Source organism: Python bivittatus, unplaced genomic scaffold (genome assembly GCF_059951505.1).
Source record: "Python bivittatus isolate LINGU-HERP-01145 unplaced genomic scaffold, Pbiv_v1 ctg000200_np1212, whole genome shotgun sequence".
NCBI lineage: Eukaryota > Metazoa > Chordata > Lepidosauria > Squamata > Pythonidae > Python > Python bivittatus.
Genome location: NW_028277040.1, coordinates 10,941,265 through 10,959,091, shown reverse-complemented (window position 1 = coordinate 10,959,091; position 17,827 = coordinate 10,941,265). Strand labels below are relative to the sequence as shown.

Genomic DNA, 17,827 nt, shown 5'->3' with positions numbered 1-17,827 from the left:
ACTTATATATGCAATTTTTGATGCTAGTGAGATGTTGCTATATGTATCCCAAAGATCCCCCTGATTTCAAATAGTGTCTTTCTCACGGTACTGTTATATATATTTTATATTCTATACCATCCTCTTTATAGAGAGGATAGGTATAGAGAAGAATAGCCCAAAATTTTGCTTTGGGAATACAGATGCTAGAAAAATTTGTTTGGTCTGCACTGGCCTAAGTCATACTTCTTTGATAGTATGCAGATCAGAACACAGTTATACTTCAGATGGCACATTTCTCATAATTTTACAGTGCATCTCTTGTTACTAAAATAAATTTTCTTATTTTTTGAAATCGTAGAATAATGTGAAAGTTTAATAGAATAGGCTTGTGAAACTGAACTAAACCAGACTGAATAATACATATTAAATATGGAAAACTCTTAAAGGAGTTCTAGACCACATAGACTCTCAAATTATTTTTTAAAAAATCTTTGAGCCAAGATGACCCAAGTTGTCATGGCACCACGGATCATGATCTGTGCTTGTATAAATATCTCTGTAACTAAAAGGCATAGATCATGAGACAGAAGACACAAAAAATATCTTTGTTGGGACGGGATATAGGGCAATGCAAAGTAAAAGAGCAGAGCAGGGTGAAATATTGACAGACCTGCAAAGTATATTCTAAAATGATGGAAAAGAGAAATGTTCATACTTCTTGAATTAAACACTATGTTTAAGTCAATATACTTTCAGTGTTTTCTAATGTGCCCACTCAGAGGAAATATTGGGCTAAATGTCAACTATTAAGTCCTTTCTAAACTACTTTGAAAGATATGACTAGTAGGTCTTTGAAATGGTGAGTTAATTTCACCTGCTAATTGCAAGTACTAATGATATGCTGAAACTTGTGGCATTCTTTCTTCTGTTCTGGTAATTGCTATCTTCTGGAATATACTTTTAGATGAGTTTCAGAATTAAATTTAGATTTGCCCAAGGAATGTTATGCTGTTGCTGTTTTCATTGTTTATTTATTATAAATTTATTATAAATTACATTTATCATTTATAAATGTAAGCGAATCCCACCAATCTAGTTCTTTGTAATAAAGGAGGAAGGGAAGGGGCAAGAAGGGAAGGGTATAGGGAGTTCAGCAATAATATTTCTCTAAGGTACCAGAAATGTTCAAGTGAAATCAGGGCAGTGCATATAGAACATTTCTTTTAAAAGGTGAAGAAGCTCCAGAAAACATCTGGGAAGCAGGACCGGCACCAGTATTCCTTAAAAGTTAATTGTTAGAATTTCAGCCTTGGATACAATAATTGCAGCCCAAGAGTTGTTATAAAATCATTCAGCAATAGCTCTATACTTAGGTGGATCAGAATGATTGCCAGGAACTAACTAGGAATCATAGGGGTTGGGAGCAGATGATAATTTAGCTTACTGTACAGTAATTGTATTTAACACATTTCTACCCAGACTCTCCTACCCATTCAAGAGGATAGCACAGATCATAAAACACAGCCATGAAAGTAATAAATAAAACAAATGTAAAAGTGACTTCAGATGCTCTCTTTATATTGTGAAAACCCATCAGTAAGAGATCTGGTACATTAAAATGATTCACAGACTAAAATAATTCACTGGAATCCCTCACTGGAAAGGGGATGTACAACAAAAGAGTAAAGTCCAATGGCTTCTTTTAAAAGAAAGGTTTTTGCCTTTCACTAGACGAGAGGATGGTGAATTATATCACATTCAAAATGGAATTCTTTAGTGGAGGAACAGCACAATATACTGTGAACATTTTATAAAAGGAAAGCATTGCAATAACGATGGTGGAGAACCAAACAACTCTAAATTATTTTTGCTCTTCGTATTATAGAAAGACCTTCCATTAAAGTCTTTGCACAGTCCCAGAAGAGCTAAAATTCATACTGGAGAATCATGTCATTAGGCCAACTGAAGATATAGAAATAATTGCAAGTTTTCATGTTACTAAAAATTTTTCTATTAAACTTCCAGAGAAGCAAAGGGATGGGTAGCTTCTTTTCTTTTTTCCCCCCAATAATTTTATTAAAGATTATATAAAACAGATAAAACTAATATAGAAACATAATGGAAAAATACATTTTAAAAAATAATATTAAGAACGTGCAGAGGAAAGAAACCCCCCCCCCAAAATAATAAGAAACTTCCTCCTTCATCCCCAGCAAATACATACAACATTAACAATTTATCATTGTCTCTTAAAATACTACCAACTACATCTTCATTCCATACTTCACCCCATTTTCTATAAACCCATCTCTAAATCCTCAGCTCTCCTTATTAATCAACAAAAGATGTAAAAATTAACAGACATAACTAACTATATAAGCATTTAGTCTCCCTTTCCCTTTAAACATAATCCCCCTAATCCCTCTATTAATAATCAAAATCTAATCTCACTTAACAATTAAACACTACAAAAAGATAAAAAATAACCATTAATCATCACCAGAGATAGCAACCCACTATTAATTCCAAATAACAATTATACATTACAGAAAAATAAAAACTGCTAAACATTACCAGAAATAATAATCCCTTATTTGTATACCAAAAATAGTAACATAGATATTACAAACTAATCCATTACACCCAGTTGAACATTTCCAAAAAAGAGCTATTCAGTCAAAGAAACCATTAAACATCACCAAAAATAACAACCCATTACTTAACCATAATCAAATAAACCAGTTTTGTATTTTTCTTCTTCCTCCCATTAATCCTTGAATCCCATAGATAAAGTTCTTTATCAAAGTCCATATGTAATTTCAATGTAGCCACTCCAGTAAGTCTCTTCTTCCAATTTAAATTTAAATCCACATCCCTCTTTTGATACATTATTTGTATGTGTATGTATGTGTATACATAATTTTTAAATGATCATCCAATTCCATCTGTAAATCCAATATTTCCATTTCTTTCTTATAGGTTATAATTCTCAAGTCCCCTTTAAAATCCATTTCAGTTATCTTCCAAGGGCTTTGATTCTCTTCAATAACAACTTTTGGTTCCATTATAGGGTTAAAGAGTCCAAACATTTCTTGAGCCAGCTTATAAAACATTTCCTTTAAAGTAGCCATCTGGTACTCTCTAGTGATTAACCTTCAAAGCTTTGTTATTAGGTCAAAATATATACATTATTTTTTTTTCCCACACAAGAGGATCTTTTTAATTAACTTCAAAGTCTTTCTTTAAATCAATTTCATTCAAATCCTTAGCATTTAAAACTTTCCAGAAAACAACACTATAGTCTGCTTTTTGTTAAATATTGCAAAAAATATCTTACAAAGCTGGAAACATGTAATTTTCTTTCTTTTTCCATGAGAGACTCACCCAGCGAATGCCCAACTTGGTGTTCCGAAGGTTTTTCGATCTTTAAGAAACAGTAAGGAAACCAAAAAATTAAACTCCAAGGTGATTAAAAATATGAGGTTTGGATGAACTTTAAATCCTTAAAAGGCTAGATTAATGGCTCAGAGCATGATGAAACCTGTGACTCCCAGCTGATCACAAGTGGCTTCAAAAATATCAGTTTCTGCTGTCGACTCACCCAAAAAACCAGCTGTCCAGAATGCATGAGGGTAATCTCAAGATCCCTCTTTTTATCGGAGGGAATTAGCAGCAGTCTGGATCCTGCACCCAGCTACCTTTTGGCAGGGATATCTCCTGCAGAGCGCAAGGAATCACTTCGACAGCCTCATCGGAAGTGTTCTCATCGGAATGTGTGGCTTCTTTTCAACCCATACTGACCCAAGCAGCAATCTTAAATGGAGTTGCTGAGTTGCCGGATGTGCGCATTGAGACCTTTCAGGTACAGAGGATGACTGCAATAAGAATCCTCCCAAAACTTGCTGTAAAGAAAAAAGAGAACATCGCGTGGGATACCCCCCTCCCAAGTTTTGAAAATATACATTATAAGTGTTAGAGCCAGAATAGGTTCCAATCAACCAGGCACATGGGTCACTCAAATTCTTTGCCACAGAAATCTGTATTTTGTATCAGAATCAAAGGAGAACATTAAGCAGATCAGCAATGCTTTCAAAATTTAATCAGTTTTCCAAGAACATCACTATAGTATTTGGCCAACTAAATGAGCAGGGAAGAATCCCAACAAAAATCAGGGATTAAATGATCAGGGCTAGGACAGGGCTACCACATAAGAAGATACAAAGAAGTTTCCCCTAAATTCTGAAGCCCTTTTTTTAGCTCCCCTCTAATTTCAGAAAATTTCCAAAGCAGTGTTTGCACATCTGCAAGTTGTTTTCACGGTAAACAGTAAATGTTTAAATAAAGTTTTAAAAATCTACTTATGCTCAGTACATTTCTACTGACCCACCAAATCCACACTCCTCTTTTGATGTTTTGTTTTCTAAATGCACAGTGAACATGGGATGCCTTGTAAATAAGAATGAACCTATAGAAGTCCACCACCAATTTGTATCAATTGCTCATCAAATGCATTCTATAGAGAAGACACAAAAAGATACAAATAGAGAAGCCATCATAGCACTTACAAAGTCAGGTGCTCTAACAGAGAAGGATGCCAACGTCATCCCCTGGGGGTGGCTATACTTGCCAGAGCCATATATTTTCAAGACTTCAAGATCAAATTCATGGGATGTTACCAGCAAGGTATTACTTGCTTGCCCTTAGACAGAAAATCTAATGGAGAAAAGAAGAAGATGATATCTTTAAATACCACATTTTAGGTATGTATGTGGAAAGGGCATGAGGGAGGAGGGGAAAAAAATGCTATAGAGTTATCAATTAGCTAGCCCAAGGTATCCTGAGAACTTTCCCTCTTTTTAAAATTAGACACCATAATAACGATGATCAAATGTCACACATGACTTATTTTAAGAATTGCTTCGTTTGAGGTCATCTCAGATTCTCGGGACTTAGCTGACTGACAAGGTCATGATGTAATGTTAGCAATTAAAGGCCAAGACTACCATTCCTGGGGCTACAAAGACATGGGTGATGTGGGAGACAAGGGGAGAGAAGGAAAGGCTGCAAAAAAAAAAAAAGGCTTTTGAGTTGGGGGATTTTTCTCCAGTCTCTCTCCCTTTATAATTCTCTGTTCCACTTTCCCACTGAAGCCACTAAACTATGGAAGAGCAAAGAAACAAATGAGATATAAATGGAACACCAAAGCCAATGGTCATTTAGCTTCTCCCCACTTAGAATGATATCCACCCTTATTTTACTTCACTGGGCCTCATAAGTGAGATAGCATGGTCTCTTCCTCCACAAATCTGGCTGGGACGAAATGGCATTGAACTTCTATTTGAGAGTAGGCAACTAGCTACTTCAGAAGAGGTGAGATAAGGAGAATCTCTTCATCAGTTGGGACCAACTTCCTGTTGGCTTCTCCACTCCAAGCATGGCTTCCTCCAGATTCCACCTCAGCTAGAAGTGAATTAAAATGGTACAAGATTTTTTATACAATTCAACATTCTGAAGCCTAACAAGAAAGAGCTGGTATTTTAATTTTCTATTTTTATTTCTTTTTCTCACTGCTCCATTTTCATTTTGCATTATGTATCTTATGTTATATAACACAGCATTATAGAAAGACAGTATATTAATTGGCTCTTAATACAATCAAACATTTAAAACAATCAAACATTCTACTGAAGTAAATAGGAAATTTCTCCTATTGGCTTCAGATGTTATAGATTAAAATAGAGATCAGATAGGTCAAATCTAAAATCCAAAATCAATTCAGAATACTTTGGACCAATTCTTTGACTCACTGAAATGCTTTCATCTGAAGTAACTGGAAGTGAATTAAAATTGCCACAAAACTTTTTTTATGAGATTTAACACTTTGAAGCCTAGTGAAAAGACATTGCATACAAATTTTTTTTTAAAGGCTTGTTATTCATGGTTTCCATTTTTCCCTACAATGCCGGGGGGGGGCTGGGGGGGGGAGATTGGTGAGGAGCAATTGATAGGTCTACCTTCTAATCACAAGGAATCATTTAACAAGAGCTGTCCAGTCACAATGATGTGAGAGGAAAACAATATTTTGCAAATGAATTATTCTGTCTAAAAGTAAAAGAGCCATAGCCCCTTTCCATTTTTTTTCTTTTTTTAGAAAAAGAATGCACATTTTAAAGGAACTTAACTACAAAATGTCTGCATTGATCCTTCTGTAGTTGGGACAGATTTCTTACTGAGTGGCACCACTTAGGGCCATCAAACAGGAAAAAGATAAAGAAATCACATTTCTCTTCACAATATGTTAAAAAAAAATCATGCAAAAACTTTTTGCACATATCTGTTGGAAATTAATCAGACTGATCACTGCAGTATGGAAGGCTATGCCTGAATGTGTTACATAATTGTGTCCAAAACTAACAGTGCTGGAGGCTAAAGCTGGCAAGGTAGGAACTGATACTTCTCAGACCAGACCAGACAAACCCATTTTAAACATGGAGCAGGTGGATACTAATCTCAAGCCTGGGAAAGGAATAGCCAAAATTCTTCTGACTCAAAAGGAAAGGAGGAAAAGGCAAGAGAATCAAGTCTGGGAGTTGACATATGGCATGATTTTTCTGTTCTTTGGGAAGTTGCTATTCTAGGTATATATTATTTGTTTATTCAATTTATATGGCCACCTACCTGACACCATTGCACTTGGGGCAGCACACACATCCACATCAACAAGCCTAAAGACAGATTCATCTAATGGAAGGCCATTAAGGTCAGGGCCATCTGAATCTGTGAGGGTATCTTGTTCTACAAGCCAGGTGCAGTGACAGAGAAGACATGCTTCCTGGGTCCCATCTGGTAGCATTGTTTAATCAGAAGGAACCAGAGCATGCCAAACAGGTTGGCAGACATAACTGGAAACAGGTGGTCCTACTTTTATAAAAGACTGGAAACCTTTTATGGACTTTTTGCTGAAATTGGATAAAAATGAACTGGTGCTTTCTGGATTTACCGATTAATAAGGGTTGAATATGGGGAGTAGGGAACCATGTTATGCAATTTAGAAGAGGAGAAATGGTTTCAAGTACAGTATATCTGCTGTAAAGAAGATTGGAAGTTGTTTCTTTAAGTATTTTTTACTTTTCTATCTATTGTTTTCAACACCTTTATCTTTCTTTCTTACTTTTTTCCTATATTGTTTCACATTTATCCTTTGACTTGGTAAAACATTTCTTTAATAAAAATTATAAAAAAGAAACAGCTGGTCCTGCAAATAATCCAACCCTGCACCATGAAGGGCTTTATCGGTGATGACCAGCACCTTGAATCACACTCAGAAACCTACCTGTGCTGCTGTAATTGGGGCCAACTGCAGTTTCCAAGGGATCTTCAAGGACAGCTCTATGTAGAACACATTGTAATAATCCAAATTTTTTTTGGGGGGGGGGGCCATCAAGGCAAGACACTGAGCACAATCTCCTGATTCAGGAATAGGTGTAATTGACACCAAAGATGTATTTGTGCAAAGGCCCTCCTAGCCACATGAATAACCATGCTATTTATGGTTTCCATTTTTCCCTACAATGCCAGGGGTGGGGGCTGAGAGGAACAATATAACCCCATCCAGAACCAATGATAGAAAATCACCAGATCTGGGGCCCAAAACCCACTCAGGCTCAATCCTAGTATTGCTAGGATTGAGCCTAAGCCTCTTTCTGTCCATCCAGGCCCCCACAGCTCCAGACACCAAGAAAGAACTTGTTGCTATCATCTGGTTAGCCAGGGGTTGGTCAGCCAGTGTATTGATGATTGATGATACTTGACCCTATGTTGTTAGAGGATCTCACATATTAGCTTCATATAGATGTTAAATAGAAGTAGAGAGAGAGAGTAGACCTCTGTGGAATACAGCAAATCAGGGGCTTGGGGCTTGACCAATCCCTCCCCCTCAACGTTGAGTGGAACTGACCCAGAAAAGAGTAGAACTACCACAACCCATGCCCCCGACTCCTAGCCCTCTGAAACCATCCAGAAGAATACCATGATCAATGGTATCAAAAGCTTCTGAGAAGTCAAGGAGGACCACCTCCATCCTAATCAGAATGTAAATAAGCCTAAATCTAATCCCTATTTATTTACTTTTTTTTCATTCATACATTCACCCATCCATCCATTCATTCAACACACACACACACACAAACACACACACACACACACAAACACACCACCACTACAGTAGCAACTCTAGGTGTCTTACCAAATATAATCAAAGAAAAACAAAGAAAACATTTTTATGAACATATAAAACATGGTTAAAGCTGGCTTGCGTTTTTCAGTGGGGTCACTGTAGTCATGATGCAGGTCAGATCTCAGACTCTAAAAAAACAGGATTACACAGAAAGCATCTGTCTGCTTTTGTACAATGTTGTTCCAAACATGAAGGGGAGAAGAGGCATTTTTTAAAAAAAAAAATCTAATGTGGACAAAAGCAAATGTGACAGCTTTGTTTCCCTCCCTCCCTCCCCTTCCTCTCATTCATTCATTCATTCATGTATATGTATAATCTTTCCTCTAAGCAATTTAGTGTGGCATAGACTGGATCACTTCTCATTTTATCTCACTCTTGTGAGATAGCTTGGATGGATAAAAAATAGCTAGCCAAAGTCAACCAGTCTATGGCTGAGGGTCTCCCCTGGCCAGGCCAGTGCTATAACTATTATATCTCACTGGCTGTTCAGCTGACCTTTTTGAATGTTTCTTCCTTGCATATTTAACCTATCTGTGGCAGCCACTTTTTATCTTTCTTGTTAGAAAAAAAAGTCCTAATCTGTAACAATTTCACAAGAGACAAGTTCAATATGTTAATGCTGAGAGAAGTAGTGTTGAATTTCACTAGTGCACATGGGGGAGAATTTCATCAAGTGCATCTTTTTAAAATAAGATTTTGCCCAAATTTTACCATTCATAAAGGGGATGGAAAGAATATGAGATTACAAACACACAAATGTGGAACCAAGCAAAACTGACACGTGCTTCCATCTCTACTCCTAAATGCCAACAATTGTGATTGCCTGGGGAACAAATAGGAAGGCTTCATCTTCCCTGTCTGGTCAACGAGGATCACTTTAGCCCCGATTTGTGACAACCAAGCCCAGGCTTTACAAAGCTCTTATTAGGTAGCTCAGAATGAAAGCCCACATCACAAAGAAAGCATACAACAGAAGATTCTCCCTCTCTCATTTTGATGATTGGATGCTATCAGGCAGAAAAAGTATAGTAAGAACTCCATTTTCTGAACCAAAGAATGTACATATTTTGTGTCAAAACAAAAGGCATAAGCCCAAAATCAATCCAAACACACGCTTCTGTGCTGAGGTTTTCTCCATGTGACTGGACGCCAAGGGAGATGGAGTGGCTCTATTTATTTTGTTCCGCTTCATGAGTTTCACCTATTCAGATGTTTGCTGTCGGTTATTCTGCACATTCTTGCGTAGATGGTGAGATTTTCAAGTTGCTGTCCCTAGCTAGTATCAAGAAATAAAATCAAAAGTGAGTTTCAGTAGGAAAAAAACATTTGGAAGCCTCGTTCAGTAAGAAAAGTCACCATGAATGTATGACTTGTTTTGTACAACTTGCCCTCTGTTATTAGAAAAGTTCCATTTCTATTCATGTAGAAACACAAAGAATGGAGAGGAGGGGGCAGGTTAAGAACTGATATATTCAGAGATCTACAATGGAGAGGGTTGTTAAATAAAATTAATATAATAAATACATATATTTTATAAATACATGTGTGGAAAATAGGTGTAAGATATTTTATGAAATCAAATAATTCTGCATTTTCAGTCTGGTACAAATATGCATAACTTAACTGCCAAGAAAGAAGAGTTGGGAGGCCACTGAGACCTTTGCTTAAATGACATTAGGCAACAATTTAACTAGAGATATATTTGCATTGTTGATTTCCACAAACAAATCAAACCTTTTTATGTGGAGGACGGTTTATTTCAGATCAAGAATTTATGGCAATTTTAAGACAGATGAAAAATGCATCCAGGCTTCCTCCTTCCTTCCTTCCTTCCTTCCTTCCTTCCTTCCTTCCTTCCTTCCTTCCTTCCTTCCTTCCTTCCTTCCTTCCTTCCTTCCTCCCTCCCTCCCTCCCTCCCTCCCTCCCTCCCTCCCTCTACATAGCCTTAGGTCTTGATTGCTGTTTGGTTCCTTTAGTCTGCAGAAATCAGCAATGTTTGCAAGATCTAAGGCTTCTGTGACTCAGTTAAGATTTATTTCATGGAACAAACTCTTTCAAGAAGACAGAACATTCAAGAGCAAGAAAATGACAGCAAAATATCATATTGGCACCCAATGATGGAGAAGTAAGCAAGTGAGTGAGAGAACCATCCTTTATATTTTTGTTTAGGAAAAAAGAACCTCTTGAAAATGCAGAGGCTTAAGACAAAAGCAAAAGGGAAGAAAGAGGGGGGAAATGATAGCAAAGGGCCTACGGCATAATGTCCATTTATACTGCAAAAGGAAAGAAACAGAACAGAAATTTCAGTCAGAAGGAGAAATAGAATGGCATCCAAAAATAAAAAATAATCAATCAATCATACTTAAGAACAAATACAGCCAGGGACTTTAAAGTCTCATATATGGCAGATCAGCTGCCAAGGATGCAATCTAGGGAAGAAATATTATTTTTTACAAGGCTGCTGGAGGGAAAATGCATATTAAGGTTGCCTCCCTTCTTTTCTAGCAAGGGCACCATTGTTAAGAGCTGAAGACCTGGTCAAAAAAAAAAAGAAAAGAAAAGAAAAGAAAAGAAAAGAAAAGAAAGAAAGAAAGAAAGAAAGAAAGAAAGAAAGAAAGAAAGAAAGAAAGAAAGAAAGAAAGAAAGAAAAAAAAACCCAAACAGTATCTGGAGCATGGAGTGGGAGTGGTAAAGTTGCATTTGCTATTTGTTGGGGTGGGGGTGAAAGTTAGTAGTCTATCTACTGTATGCATGATAACAACTTTGGCCAACAATAAGGACAGATTTGTGCTAATTTGCCAATTTGTACTGCCCCATCTTATAGTCCTTTCATTTTGTGAGAATTCCCTTTCCCCCTTATGCTTTCTAAAGTGAAATTTGGTAGGTGATGAGGACCCACCTGCACTTTCTTTTCAACCATTTTCTTTTCCCAAGCCATACAATGATGCTACTTCCATGTATGTCCTGTTGTCATATCCATAGACAGCTAGTTAATGCAGTGATCTTCTGCTTTCCTAATCCTTCCCAAGTTCCTGGAGAACAGGCATAGACAATCTTTTGATCTTTGAACCCCTTTGCCAAAAATTGGGTTTGCTGCTTCCTATTATTTTAAATCTGAAAATAAAAGAATTGTAGTACAAATCTTTATCAAGGCACAACAGCCTCCCCAAATTCCAGCAAAATCCAGAAAAATACTGAAAATAAGGGCCATACCCACATGCATGACACATCTACCCACAGGCTGTTCTTGCTCCATCTTCAAACCACCACAACAAAATCCAAACCTGGTTAGATGGGGCTAGCAGAGAAGCAACAGAGAGGGGGAAGGAGTCATCAGTGCTGTTGCTGTTATTACAAAACCTCCTTATCTGCTGGCGATTCCAAGTCAACCATCAGCACAGTCAGCTGCACCACCACTGCCATTACTGCCAGCCTCTTCTTCCTCCTCTCTTCAGCTGAAAAAGATTTTTTTTTCCGTGATGAGGAGGTGATGGAAGACTCTTGCTGGATTCAGGCCACCTGTCATGGTGACCATGGTGGGGAACAAATGGCTGTGTGACCCTCCTCCTCCCTTTCTTCTACCTCATTTTCTGCAACACAGGGAGGCTTAACACCTAAGCATTCTCACCATTGTCCAGTCCATCTGAGAGGTTTGACTTGGGATCCAGAGAGTTCTGCTTATGCTACTGTATACTTTGCCCACTTTGCATTGGTGTTGCCCTCTCCAAATATCAAGTGATGCCACATGTTTGGTGTAGTGGAGGTCCAGTTTGGTGTAGTGGTTAAGGCACTGGGCTAGAAAACCGGGGACCATGAGTTCTAATCCCACATTAGCACAAAGCCAGCTGGGTGACCCTAGGCCAGTCCTGTCTCTCAGCCCTGGGAAGAAGCAGGCAAGGCCAAACCACTTCCAAAAAACCTTGCCATGAAAACTGCAGGGACTTGTCCAGGTAGCCACCAGGAGTAAAAAACTGACTCAAAGGCACACACACAAACACACCACATGTTGTTTCCACCTTCTATAGAATTTCTGTAGAATAGTTAAAAACATTTGGACTTGGGAGCATCAAATCAATATCATGCTAGGTAATGTACACTGTGTTCCCAATGCTCCAAATTATTCATTTGCCCTGAAAGATGAAGGAACAGATGATACATTAGTACCAAATCTTCAAAGCATGGTAAGACTCGCAAACATGCTGTGTTGGGCGAGGGAAAGAAGCAACACTCACCTAGGAGATATACAAGAATGTTGTCTAATATTACACATTAGCAAGGCTCATTTACATTTATAGTTCTAGGGCAGTGTTGTCCAAACTTGGCCACTTTAAGATGAGTGGACTTCAACTTCCAGAATTCCCCAGCCAGCCATGGTGGAAGGGAAATTCTGGGAGTTGAAGTCCACTCATCTTAAAGTGGCCAAGTTTGGACAACACTGCAATAGAAGCTTCACATGAAGCACACTCCAGAAATAAGATGCTTTTCCTCTGACTTCTCTGTGAAGTTGAATTCCACGTCAGCTTGCCTAGATTCAGACTGCTTAATGCTTTGCAGTTTCTAAGGGCTTGGTTTATTCCAACAAAACCTACCAGAAAACAGGAAGTGGGGGATTTAGAGTTGGCACCTCAAAAAAAGAAACCTCCAAGAAGCACCTTCATGCCTATTTTCTATGTCGAGAGGAGCTCTAATCAAGACCCTTTTTGCCCTTACCAACTTGCTGAAACCACAAGAGTGGGAAGCCAGTGGCCTTCAGAAGTTGCTGAATTACTCTTCCCAACATCTCCTGTCAAGATCACTAACTGTGAAGGTTGCTAGAACTGTAGTTCAGTGACATCTGGAAGAGCACAGATTTCCTATCGTATAGACCTGGAAAAAATTGGGCCTTCAGCATAATGACCCCAGCTTTGTCTCAGAAAAGAAAAAAGGAAGCCATTTTCTTAAAGTGTGTTGAAGGAGAGGGAAGGATATCTCAACCTCTCTCTGTCCCATCATCCACTGCTTCCATGTTTTAAGTCAGAAGCATTTTTTATAATATTGCAGACACAAAGATCAGGGGTTATTCAGGCATTGGTTCTGGAGTACAAATGTGTAGGTTCAGTGCAGATACAGTAGTCAAATGTTTCTAATTGCTCCCTTATTTCATTGATTGGTTGTTTGGAAAGTACTCAGGTCAAGCAGAACATATTTGAACATGCTTAGCTCAAACTTGAAAGCACCCACCCTTCTAAATTCATAGCCTGCATAGTCTGTGGAGTACTCAGTATAGTCTGTGTAGCACTCAGTATAAATGACTACACAAGCCATATGGCTGTATTTAAGTAGTGTGTCTCTTCCTTCCTAACTAAATGTACAAGCAGCTGGCCTGCATCAAATTATTTTTAACATTTGTGCCTTCCTCCCAGGTTTATTCATTTGACTTGTGTGACGTTGCATGTCTGCCTTGCAAACCATATGCACTAATCTTCAGCCCTATCACCATAAATATGTTTGAATTCCTTAATATGGAAGATTGCTTGAATGATAGTGGGGGGGGGGAAATATTTTGTAGAGAGAAAGAGAGAGAGATGATAGCTAGACAGACAGACAGACAGACAGACAGATAGAATATATATCTATATGTATCCTTTTATATATACAGTATATGGCTGAATGTGACTTAAAACTCTATAGGAATAGCTTATTTTATTATCCCAAACCCAATGTAAACCTGCAGCCCCTATGTTAAATGAACTGATTCATATATTTGGACTCTAATATAGCCCTGAAAACTTTTTATCCATATGTCCAAATGTTCTGATACAGTTCTAGGTAAATGACAGTCAATGGATTGAAATCAATGAAATAATTTCCCAATCGCTTATTCTGAAAAAGTTTTAGGAATGTGAACATTGAGAGCAAATATAGTGAAATATTGTCCACTTTCCTGAAGATTTTTTGTAAAATGCAAGCCTGTGCTATGCCACTTGGATTGTAGAAGTTAAGTCATTAAACTGGGTCAGGGGAGACCAGGGTTCAAATCCCCACTCCAAAATAGAAATCACTATTTACTTCAGGCCAACCTTTATAACCAGTTGAACATTTCTTACAGTGTTGTAATTATTAAAAAAAAATATGCATGTGGAAATCTCTATGTGTGTTGTCTTGTGACCCTAAAGGAGGGGGTAGATATAATAATATATAAGTGTAATGTGCACTAGAAATAGACTGTTATACCATCCTTGTCTACAACATGTTTTTAATATACAGGTCTGCATGGTTTCTGTGACAACAGCCACAGTCCTGCAAATTTGGATCATCCATTTTTTTTTCCCTTTTGTGTCAACCGGTGTACAAGAGGAATGAAGCATTAATAGCACTTCACAGAATGGATGCATTTCCAGAGATATGGAGGAGGATGCATCTTCTAGTTAGTAAATGAAAAAGAAGGGCTGTTTTGATTCAGAGATCTGCAGAACTGAATGAACTGGGATAACTCTTGCATAACTGTCTCTCTTTTTTCTTCCTGTTCAACCATGTGTAGACTCAGACATGGAATCGAGATAAAAAATGTCTGGGCATATTTATGATCATAGATTTTTTTTTTATATAAGAAAAAGAGATCATAAAACTGTTAATGTTGTGGCCTCTTATTTTAGCAATTAGCAAATAAAAAGATGATAAACCTAAAGAATATATTTTTATCTATATATGTGAGAATCACAAGAACATTTTGTGAAGATGTGTAGACAACCCTTTTCCAGAGGTTGTGGTGGTAGAACATTTGGGAATTAGATTAAAATTATTAATGAAACACGGGGGGGGGGGGGGGGAGGAGGTTATTTTCAGGGAAGTGGTCTGCATCTAAAAATGATTGTGTGACCATGTTTATTCAACACTCTTGTCCTGATTACTAAATTAACTCACTTTCCACTTTTGCATAATTCACAAGCCATAAACTAACCATATGAGCTAGGTTAAACATCTATGCTACATATCCACACCCTCAAATCAAGGTTAAAACTAAGCAAACTGAATATGCTGTGCATATTGTACCTTTCTTGGATATACTTTGTTAGATTTATATCCCACCTTCTTTATTCATGAGTTCAAGACAGTGTATATAGTATGAAGTTCTTGGTGCTTTCTGAGCTTGATGGTTTGCTTGCCGATTTCTCATCACCCAACATTTTCAGTGTGAGTGAGTGTGGGGTTTGCTGCCTATTATATATAGTGGCTTGCCCTACCAGTTTTGGTGGAGGTGTGCTTATCTGAGTGTTGGCTGCTGGAGTGGATGTGTTCTGGTCTTTTTGTTTCCTTCTCAGCTTTTTTATTGTCTCTTTTGAATGGTGTGTAGATGTGGTTTATCTCTATGTGTCTATTGATGGCTGATTATGATAGATGAGAGAGAGGGAGAGAGGGAGAGAGGGAGAGAGAAATGGAGATGGAGATAACAGTATATATATTCCTCCTTTCTCCCATTTTTCCCCACAGCAACCACCTTGTGAGTCAGCTTTGGCTAAGATACAGTGACTGGACTCAAGTCACCCATTGGGCTTCCAATACTGAGGATGGACTTGAACCTAGGTCTCCCTAGTGCCAGGCTAGCTTCTTAACCACCACACAGATTACATATGAACACTGTGCATATATACAAAGTGTATGCATATGAGCTTTTTCCAGCTCCTTACAGACTTTTCTAGAGTGATGGGTAACAGTGGACTCCTTTCCTTGCTGCTATCCATTCCGTAGTAGTTGCTGTCAAATCATAGTGTTTTGATTTACACCTCTATTATAATTTGTATGGTATGATGAAAACGGTTCTTTCCATCTGCCTAAGTGATCAGGATAGCAAAGAAGAGATAAGGTAACTCCAAGAGACAATAGCTCCAGCTCTCTGGGTCTTTCTTAGTAAAATCCTGGACTTCTAATTGTATCCAGAGACACCAGTGCAGAACCTGTGGAAGGACAGATAAGGCACACACTGGCACAAAAAAATGAGTTAGGAGAAAGAAGGAAAATAAAACTTCTGTGCCAATGAAGGGTCTGAAAGTCTGGCCCCCAAGGGCAGACATACAATACTGATAAGCGAGTCAAACCTGTCAGTTTCAGCCAGCTAAAATAGTAGATGGAAGGAGAAGCCAAATATTGGAATAAAGGAACAATAATTGTATCTCACCTGACATAAAGAAATGGTCAGTTGAGGCAGCCCTGAATAGAAACTATAAAGCCTCCTGAATGAATGGCAGCCACAGATAATAGGAATACAAGAAATTGAGAAATAAGGAGCAGAAAAAAACTTTTGAAATCAGTCTGAAATGATGGAAGAAAATGGATATTATGGTTCTTTCTTGCTGTCAGTGCACAGAAGGTCATAGTTGTAGAATATAATATGGAACTTCATAGATTCAAACTTGGCCAATGATCAAAAGTTGTCTGGGATGGGGAAAACCTTCTGGTTCAGGCACCAGGCTCATATTATTAAGTCTGGTGGCTTATAATTCGTGAAGTACCATTCTTCTTTGGTTTCTATACTTATATCCTTTGCTGATCTACAGGCATTACATTCATCCTCTGCTTGCCTGCATACATCCTGCCCTGCAGTGGAGATGGAACAGAGATGGGGAGAAGTTTTAAATATTCAGACCAAATGAACACAATCAATATGATTATTATTTAACACTGTCGATATGATTATTTTTAAGAGATCTTAGATTTAATTGTGAATAAAAGACATTACTGAAAGAGATAAGCGAAAGGGCAGCAAGCTGTTCCTTCAGGACTTTTTCTTTTCAAGAAAATATGGGAAAGAAGACATCACGTCTCTCTCCATTCAAACAGAGAGGACAATGAAATTACTTTGTAATTCAGGAGCATCATTGCACAGCCAATCAGAGTCAGATTCAATGTCACAGAGGGCAAGGAAACTCTTCTCACTGCCCTGAGTTTGATTGGAAGGGACACATAAATGCATTTCCAAAGCAGTCTGATTGACGTTATGATTTCACCATGCTTTGCTAGCAATAAAGCTGCCAACACATGCCAGCAAAGCCAGGAATATATGCTCAGTTGCCTTAGGACTGTAATAATAGTTAAGGCGTTGGGCTAGAGATTGATAAAGATAGAAGCTTTCTTTGCTTGCAATAGATACACCACCCTCTGTGACCTAATACAGATTTGTCCCATGTTCTCTGACTGAATTGTGTAGTTAACAGTTTAAACAATTATCAAAGGGGGGGGGGAACACTAGAGCAGTAGACCAAAGGGGTGTTGTACAGATGTTTATCTATCATCTCTCCACCCACAAAATAGCAAGACATTAGGATGTCTTTATGGTCCTTCTTTGTACCAAACATTTTTGGCCAATCACTTGGTGTGGTATCAAGCCATACATTTAGAAGAACCAACGTACTGCTTCATAAATGGGTGGTGGTGGTGGTGTCTCCATACAGGAAAGACTTGAGTATATGATGACATCAACCTTTCTAATTTAAATTATATGCAAAAAGGGTCTCTTGCCATGTGATTCCTTAGACTCTGATCCTCAATTTTCCTTTTTGCCTCTTCAGTCCCATCCTGTGCCTGACTTCCAATCTTTTCCTTCTGCCTAATGAAATAGCTGGACTCAGTTGC

General features: G+C 38.0%; 1 long non-coding RNA gene across 4 annotated transcripts in view; it reads right to left on the bottom strand.

The window, feature by feature from the left end:
• Nucleotides 1-1,078: 1,078 nt before the first annotated feature.
• Nucleotides 1,079-17,827, bottom strand: part of LOC148216536 (uncharacterized) — a 43,091-nt gene continuing 26,342 nt past the window's right edge. For 2 of the 4 annotated variants that reach the window (XR_015795189.1, XR_015795191.1), the window contains 4 exons: nucleotides 11,503-11,673; nucleotides 5,230-5,442; nucleotides 4,548-4,695; nucleotides 1,079-3,884 (listed from right to left, as the gene is read on the bottom strand). This is a non-coding gene — a long non-coding RNA (uncharacterized LOC148216536). Of the gene's footprint in view, nucleotides 3,885-4,547; nucleotides 4,696-5,229; nucleotides 5,443-9,331; nucleotides 10,088-11,502; nucleotides 11,674-17,827 lie in introns of those variants that run through there. The other 2 variants (XR_015795192.1, XR_015795190.1) reach the window with 2 other exon arrangements.